The sequence below is a fragment of the Myotis myotis genome, unplaced genomic scaffold (assembly GCF_014108235.1).
Source record: "Myotis myotis isolate mMyoMyo1 unplaced genomic scaffold, mMyoMyo1.p scaffold_m19_p_8, whole genome shotgun sequence".
Taxonomy (NCBI): Eukaryota; Metazoa; Chordata; class Mammalia; order Chiroptera; family Vespertilionidae; genus Myotis; species Myotis myotis.
The window spans coordinates 84,743,011-84,751,691 of record NW_023416390.1 but is presented as its reverse complement, the minus strand read 5'-3'; the positions used below and the strand labels follow the sequence as shown (position 1 = coordinate 84,751,691).

The window sequence follows — 8,681 nt, the reverse complement described above, 5'->3', positions numbered from 1 at the left end:
ATTTGTTGCTCTTTCCCTAAGCTGGCCTGGTCTCGGCCAGACCACACTCTGTGGGTAGCTGTGGGTAGCGTTTTTATGTCAGGAAATGGATGTTCTATTAGCCAATCATGGGGAAAGGCACACATCCTGGGGTGGGGCCTTAAAACTGGGCAAGGAGGTCCCCTCTGGGCCCAACTGCTCAACTGTGGAGGGGCAAGAGGAGGGGCAAGAGTTCCCGTTGGTGAGAGTTGAGCTGTGACTTCCTTCCTCCTCCTCCTCCCAGCCCCCCTCCGGCCCACCTTCCAGTTCCAGGGAATGGGGGAGGGGGCACAGGCAAGAACTAGGTAGTGCCCTAAGGTCAGGCTGAGGCCGAGTGAACTAAGAGTTCTGGATTTGGGTTGACTCTGAGCTTTGAGGGAGATTCAGCTCTGAGTCATAGCCGGGCCTGCTCATGCTGGGGCCAATCAGGGATCGCATTCCCTCTCTAGAGCAAGTGGGGGCATTCGTGGTCCTCAGTGGAGAGAGCTATGCCCACACAAGTGGGCATGTGGCCTGTGGCCGTCTCGCTGATCATTGGTAAGGGGCGGGGCAGAGGCTGGAGGAAGGGCCTTACTTGGAGAGTTTTCTGGGAAATACTCAGAGAGAATGGTGGTAGGGGTGGGGCAGGTATTCTCCAGAGGCCATAACCTCCTGGTAGGTGGTATAGGAGCTTGTGTTAGAATGATTTCAGCCTCAAAAGCAAAGTCACTTTTGTAGGGGGTGACAGGCTGATGGGCTCCGAGACCCACATAGCCCGCCTGTTCTCCGGCCTGGGTACCGGCCAGCACAGTGTGGAGGGACAACACCACTGAGGCCGGGGCGGTGGTGGCAGAAGGCATGGCTGAGCTGGCAGGGGCCGGGCAGTCCGGGGGCACCGGCGCCAGAACAGGGTCTCCAGGCCCAGCAGCCAGTCTCCGCCCCTCAACCTCGGGGCACCCGGCTTCTTCCCCAGCAGCATTCACTTCGGAGTTCGACTGGCTCCCCAAGTGAAATAAGGCAACTCTGTGCTTCCCCGGCTTCTCACACAGGGACCAGGTGCAATGATGGGCCAAATAAGATGCCAGCCCCACAGCAGAGGCCCACGCCCTTGGCAGAGGGCAAACGGGAGCGGGAGCCAAGGGCAGTGTGGTGAGCGTGGCTGTGGGGCAGCGCCGGGCTTCTTGCCCAAGCAGGGCAGAGGTGGGCAGGCAGAGCACTCAGCCGGGGGTGGAGGAGGGTGGGGGGATGGGGATGGTCGGTTCCCCTGCCATTAGTGAGGCGAGCGGCTGCTGAAGCATTAGCCACCGCCAGGCTAATGCGCGGTGGGGAGGAGCGTGCCCCAGGCTCTCAGATGCATGGTGCACTGAGGGGTAAACGGGGTGGGCAGGGCTGTGGGTCCTTGGGAAGGGAGAGAGCAGAGACATGGACCCTGCCCCTCAAGAGTGTATTTGAGGCTGTGACTCTGAGCTCGGGCATCTTTACCTGGACCCCCTGGAGTCAGGGCTGGAATGCCATTCTTGACCTGCTCCCCCCCCCCGGCCCCCCCGCCCCGAGGCTCTGCCCTCTCATGCGAGGGGGCTTCACCCTGGCACATGCTCTGAAAAACGGGCCCCTGGGCTCCGGTCTCAAACCCTCTTGGGCAGAGGCCCTACCAGAGCAGGGGCCGGAGAGCACACGGGCCGGGGCCAAGGGCTGTCACCTCCCTCTGCTGGACACGGCCACCTCATCCGCTGCCTGGCCGTCCTGCTGCTTTTTAAAAAATATATTTGTATTGATTTCAGAGAGGATGGGAGAGGGAGAGAGAGAAAGAAAGAAAGAAACATCAATGATGAGAAAGAATCATGGATCGGCTCCTCCTGCATGCCCCCTACTGGGGATCGAGCCCACAACCTGGGCATGTGCCCTGATGGGAATCGAACCCAGGCCTTTCAGTCCTCAGGCCGACACTCTATCCACTGAGCCAAACCAGCTCGGGCCATCCTGCTGCTATTGAGCAGCTCTTGCCTGCCCTGGGCTCCCCTTCATCCCTGACAACTTCAGCACCTTCTAGCAAGCCCCCCCCCCCCCCCCGCCCATTTCCCAGCTGAGAATGCCAGTGTGCAGCGGTGGGAATGGGATGGTGTCCACATGTACCGATATGAAGGAGATGGAGCTGCCCACTGCGTGGGGAAGAGCCCTGAGAAGAGCAGGGTGGGGTCTGCGGCTCAGGCCCGCTTGTGGCTGTGTGACTGGGACAGGCCAGCCTCACATCCCTGCGTTCCAGATGCTGACATCGAAGGGCTGGAGACCGCCCAGCAAAGAAGGCATCACAGGCAGCATGGGGCCCGTCCTCAGAACATGGCTCCGAGCGGCACCAGGCCCAGAGCGACAGAAAGCTTCCCCTCTCCTGCCCTCCCCCGCTAACCACCTGCCTGCCCCACCCCTGCCTTCCCCACTTCCCCCACAGGGCTGCCACCCCGCAGGGCAGGGCTGTATGGACAGCCAGGCTCTGTGCGGGGCCGGGTGAGTGCCACTCAGGCCTGGGCACCTTTCTTGCTGAGGGAGAGGCACTGAGTGGTGGTTTCTCCCAGGTCCAGGGTTTCGCGTCTCCGTTGGCAAATATCACATGTGAAAGCTTTTGTTTGGGGGTTGGTCTGTCAAATGGGCATAAGCCGAAGGTGTTGAAGCTGCTTCACCCTGATCCAGGGCATACGTGGTCAAAGCCATTACAGATCCACAGCTGAGACAAAAGCGCTGTGAGACAAACTTACCCTTATGGTGTGATGATATCTGATATCTTAATTTCATTCTGCTCCATTTCATTCTCTTTTTTTTTTCATGAGAGGGAGAGAGAGAGAGAGAGAGAGAGATCTGCTACCTCCCCTATGCACCCCGACTGGGGATTGAACCTGAAACCTGGGCACGTACCTTGATTGCAGGCTGGATCCCTGGCTCCGGTCAGGCGTATGCAGTAGGCAACCAATCGATGTGTCTCTTCATCAATGTTTCGCCCTCTCTCTGTCTCTCCCCTTCCACTCTCTCTAAAATCAATGGAAAAAATATTCTCGGCTGAGGATTAACAAAACACACAAAAAAATGAAATGGCCCTGCCAGTGTGGCTCACTTGGCTGAGCGTGGTCCCGCACACCCGAAAGATGGCAGGTTCGATTCCCAGTCAGGATACATTCCAGGTTTGGGGTTCAATCCCTAGTAGGGGTGCATACGGGAGGTAACAGCTTGATCTCTCTCTCTCTCTCTCTCTAATGAAAAAAAAAAAAAGAATGAAATGGAGCAGAATGAAATTAAGATATCAGATATCATCACACCATAAGGGTAAGTTTGTCTCACAGTGCTTTTGTCTCAGCTGCGGATCTGTAATAGCTTTGAGCACGTATTCACTGGATCAGGGTAAAGCAGCTTCAACACCAACGCCCATTTGACAGATCAACCCCTGAACAAAAGCTTTCACATGTGATATTTGCCAACAGAGATGCGAAACCCTGGACCTGGGAGAAACCACCACTCAGTGCCTCTCCCTCAGCAAGAAAGGCGCCCAGGCCTGAGTGGCACTCACCCGGCCCCGCACAGAGCCTGGCTGTCCATACAGCCCTGCCCTGCGGGGTGGCAGCCCTGTGGGGAGTGGGGAAGGAAGGGGTGGGGCAGGCAGGGGGTAGGGAGCGGGGGAGGGCAGGAGAGGGGAAGCTTTCTGTCTCTCTGGCCTGAGGCCGCTCAGAGCCATGTTGCCTGTGATGCCTTCTTTGCTGGGCAGTCTCCAGCCCTCCGATGTCAGCATCCAGAACACAGGGACGTAAGGCTGGCCTGTCCCAGTCACAGGCACGAGCAGGCCTGAGCCGCAGACCCCACCCTGCTCTTCTCAGGGCTCTTCCCCATGCAGTGGGCAGCTCCATCTCTTTCATGTCGGTACATGTGGATGTTTCTTTAAAAAGAATTGTGTTATTTTTAAAATACAGGCTAGACTGGCTGATGTGGCTCAGTGGTTGAGCATCAACCTGGGAACCAGGAGGTCACGGTTCGATTCTCTGTCTGGGCACATGCCTGGGTTTCTGGCTCAATTTCGTGTCGGGCGTGCAGGAGTCAGCCAACCAATGATTCTCTCTCATCATTGATGTTTCTATCTCTCTCTCCCTCTCCCGTCCTCTCTGAAATCAATAAAAACACATAAAAAAATAAAATACAGGCTATAATTGGAACCACTTGGGCAAGGCTCAAGGAGGAAGGCAGAGTTCTTCTGAGGGAGGGAGGGAGGGAGGGAGAGAAGGAGGGGGGGAAGGGGAGAGAGAGAGACAGAGAAAGAGAGAGAGGGAGAGAGAGAGAGAGAGGTCTGCCTCTTTGGGACACCACCGTTAAGTAACTATTTCACCATGAAAGGCAGACTCTGCACTAATCCCTCGCCTCACACCTGGGGCAGGGGGACCAGACACACACGGGAAAGAAATTGTCCTGCATTTTAAAAACCAGGATTTTTAACCTTCGGGAAAGCTGGGAGAGAAGTGTGAGGAGCCAGAGTTCACAGCCAGACGGAAAGAGGATCTGGAAAGAAAGGGGAACTGGAAGCCGGCGGATCTAGGCCCTTCTTTCTAACCCGTGTGTGGACATCCCGCTAGGATCGTTTCCAGCCCCACGTGTCCATTACGCACCGTGTCCCAGACTTCAGCAAACTCCTATCTTGGCCGCCTGCCTTGTGTTGAAGAACAAGATTCAATGGAGTAAATGTCAAGATCAAGTTGGCCTAAAAAGAGAAGAAAAAGATCTAATTGGCTTTATTGAACAATTCATGATGGGGCAGCAGCCCTTCTGGCAACTGGAAGGATGCTCTGAGGGATTGTACAGGGAAGGTTTTCATGGGCAGAAAGAGGTGGGACTAAGAAGTGAGTGGAGGGGGTTATTTCAGGCCGGGAGACCTCTCCTCAGGGGAAAGGAGGGAATTTTATCAGGCAGATTCCCTCACAAGAGCGACCAGGGAGTTCAATCTAGACTGACTGGCTTAAAATTCAGCCACCATTGAGTTAGGTACTAAGTATTGGTTTGGTGATGATGGCTTAGCAAAAATGACTCCATTTTGCTCTATTGTTCCCTTTTTTAAAAAAACAACAAGCATGGTAGTTACCATGCTTCGGGGGTCAGGGGTCGGGGGTCAGGGAAAGGGAGCAGCTGTGTTCACGCCAGGGGCCTGGGGGCATGGAGACAGAGCCACGTAAGCCCCGGGGATGGTGGGGAGCAGGCCACTGCGTGGCAGGCCAGGGATGCAGGAGCCCCTGACATCCAAGAAGCCCTGGTCCCAGAAAGTGTGGGTGCTCTCTGCTTGCTGCTAGGCTTGCAGGAGGGGTCCTGCCTCTCACCGCCCCTGAAATTTGTGACTTATAAGAAATATGTATTTGCTCATTCAGGTAACCACAATATATTCTCCATGTTTATTCGGTCTTCCCTCGTGGCTCCTGGCTTGCAGCTCCCCAAACCCCTGGAACGCCCTGAGTGATGAGAGCAGTGGGAGCATCTCTGGTTCTAATACTTAGTGTCTCCTCCTCCCTGAGTTCCTGAAAAGGCCTGAGTCATAAAGGGGAGATGGTCTCATTATTCATAACAGGCCCCTTCCCACAACTGGGTTTGCTATGCTAATGAGTGACTTTTGGAAAGCACCTAAGAGGGGCTGGTTGGCCCTTGAACTGGGGCTGGAACTTTCAGCCCCACCCGATTCCTGGGGAGCAGGAGGCTGGGGTTGAATCAGTCACCAGCGGCCAATGATTCCTTCAGGCAGGACTGTGCACTGAAGCCTCCATGAGAGCCCACCTGGGGGCTTCGGAGAGTTTGCAGGCTGGGGACCCAGATAGCTTCCTCGGGCTGCCACCTGGGCCCAGCTCCTCGAGGACGGAGTCCCTTTGTTTGGGCCTCACCCTATGCATCTCTTCTTCTGCTGTTGATTCATATTATATCCTTTGCCATGAATCGGTAATCTAGTGAGAAGAGGGGTTTTCTGAGTTGTGTGAGTTGCCTCAGCAAGTTTACGGAACCCAGGGTGGTGGTGGCATCCATAAATCTCCGATCTCTAGCCGCTCAGCCAGAGCGCAGGTAACATCTGGGCTGGTTGGCATCTGACGTGGAGGGCAATCTCGTTGGACTGGGTGCTTAATTTGGCGCTATTTCTAGGTTCAGTGTCAGAACTGAGCTGAGTTGCAGGAAACCCAGCTGCTGTCCACGCATTGCTTGTTGGTGGTGAGGGAACCTCCGCCACACATTGGAACTGGGTGCTAGAATCTTAGCCTCTACGGGGTGGCCTGCCATGGTTCTTTGTTGAGAGTTTACTAACTCTGTCTACACATTTTCTTTAGGTTGGGGAATCAGAAAGACCAAGATCCCCTAACGCTGGGGTGGGGAACCTTTTTTCTGCCAAGGGCCATTTGGATATTTTCCTTTTAAATATTTTTTTATTGATTTTACAGAAGAAGGGAGAGGGAGAGAGCAATAGAAACGTCAATGATGAGAGAGACTCCTTGATTGGCTGCCTCCTGCACGATCAGGGATTGAACCTACAACCTGGGCATGTGCCCTGACGGGGAATCGAACTGTGACCTCTTGGTTTATAGATTGACGCTCAACCACTGAGCCACACCGGCCAGGCCCATTTGGATATTTATGTATTTATTTATTTTAATTTAATGTCCCTGGGAGACAATTTGCTGTTGGAGGTGAAATGAGAACGATGGCGGCAGAAACAAGGAGGTTCCAGAAGCGCTCTGGGCAGTTCCCAGCCTCTGAAGGAGTAAAGGGCTTTGTTTGTCCTCTTCCCTGCAAGCCCACCAAAACAAAGGCACCTCCAGAGCTGGCGTATTAGCAGAGTCGATTACATTTCAAAGGCTTGGGCTCTAAAGAGATGAGGCCCCCACCTACTGAGCAGGCAAGGCCGTCCCTGGAAGTCTGACCCTGCAGTTCAGGCCCCTGAGGCCTAGGGGGCCGGCCTGGGCAGCAGCAGCCCACCACAGACCCGTCAGTGGGCATCATTAAGCTGCCGTATGACCTCCAAGATGTTCTTGGCTCCTTTGTTCAGCAACAGGTTGGCCAGGCTGGTACCCACGTTCTCAGCAGCCAGCTGGGCTGCTTGTGGAATGTTCTGGGCAGTGATGCCCACCAACTGTGGGTCATCTTCAGGGCCATCTTCATGCTGGGCAGGGACGTGGATGGTGGCCTGCTTGGTCTCTTGCCTGCTCTCCGAGCCATCCAGACTCCAGACTCCTCCAATCAGGTACAGCAGGTGCTTTAGGAAGGCTCGTTTGGCAATGCAGCAAAGCAAGGTCTTGGGATGGTGTCACATGCCCACCAGGTCCAAGATGTCCCGGTCCTTGGCTCGCACTTCCACGCCCAGGGCCCCCGACCACAGCGTACACGCATTCCTCGGGGTGCAGGATCTGCCCCATGCGGTTCTGCCGGCCCATGTGCTGCAGGCCCGCCGCAGCCAAGATGATGGCACTGAACTCCTGCAGCTCGTCCAGCTTCTGAAGCCGAGTGTTGAGGTTTCCCCGGGTGCTCTTGAACTGCAGATGTGGGAACTTCCTCTGCAGCTGGGCTGCTCTTCGCCGGGAGCTGGTTCCCACCACACTCTTCTCTGGCAAGGTCTCTAGGGTCTTCCCAACAAATTTTGGGTGAAAGACAACAGCATCATAGGGGTTCTCTCGCTTGCAGACGGCTCCAGTGGTGAAGCCTGGAGGAAGCACAGAGGGCAGGTCCTTCAGGGAGTGAACGACCAGGTCCACTTCATTCTAACGCGTGCTCCAGCTCCTTGGTAAACTTCTCTCTGATCTTAGAGAGTGCAGTATCAAGAATCTTGTCCCCTGTGGTGGACATAGCAATGATTTCAAACTGCAGGCCTGGGTTTAAGGTTTTCAGCATTGCCACCACACTGTCCGTATGTATGCGTGCCAGCTGGCTCTTGCGGGTACCCACGCGAATCACTCTCATCTTTGCGCGGCCGCATGGCTGGTGGCAGACATGGCAGTGCCCGGGCAGCAGGGCCTGCGCAGGGCTCCGAACTTGGGACGCCGGCGGCACCGGCTGGCAGGCACGGACCCCACGGAGAGCCTGCGCTCTGTCCGCAGCGCTGGCTCAGCCCGGCTACGTCACTACCGGCGCCTGCCCTCCCCATTTGGATATGTATAACATAATTTGCTTGCCATACAAAATTATCAACTTAAAAATTAGCCTGCTATATTTGGTCAAACATTTCATTAACGCATCCCTAATGCCCTGGCAGGGCCAGACCAAATGATTTCCCGGGCCTTACACGGCCCTTGGGCTGGGCGTTCCCCACCCTGCTCAAGGAGTCACCCACTCCCCTATTTTGCCTTAGGGCCCTTTCTTCTTGGGAGACAAATAATGAGGGGTCACACATGGCCTTACAGGTGCCAGGCTCTGTCATGTATGTCCTGACAAGTATCATCTCCTATCGCAAACCCAGAGGGGGGTTCCATTACCATCAGCCCCATTTTACAGATGAGGAAACTGAGGTACTCCCAGGTTCCACAGGTTTAACCACTGTCTCTAGTGAATAGCTTTCCAATCGCCCATTGGGGTATTCCTTGAATCATCTCTGATTAGCCCAGTGGTTCTCATCTGGGCCCACTCTGCCCCCAGGGGACATCGGGCAATATCTGGAGATCTTTTTGGTTGTCTCGGCTGGGAGGGCGCCCCTGGCA

General features: G+C 55.3%; 1 pseudogene; it reads right to left on the bottom strand.

Annotated features, from left to right (window-relative positions):
• Nucleotides 1-6,979: 6,979 nt before the first annotated feature.
• LOC118661703 lies at nt 6,980-7,947 on the bottom strand (annotated as a pseudogene).
• Nucleotides 7,948-8,681: the final 734 nt, after the last annotated feature.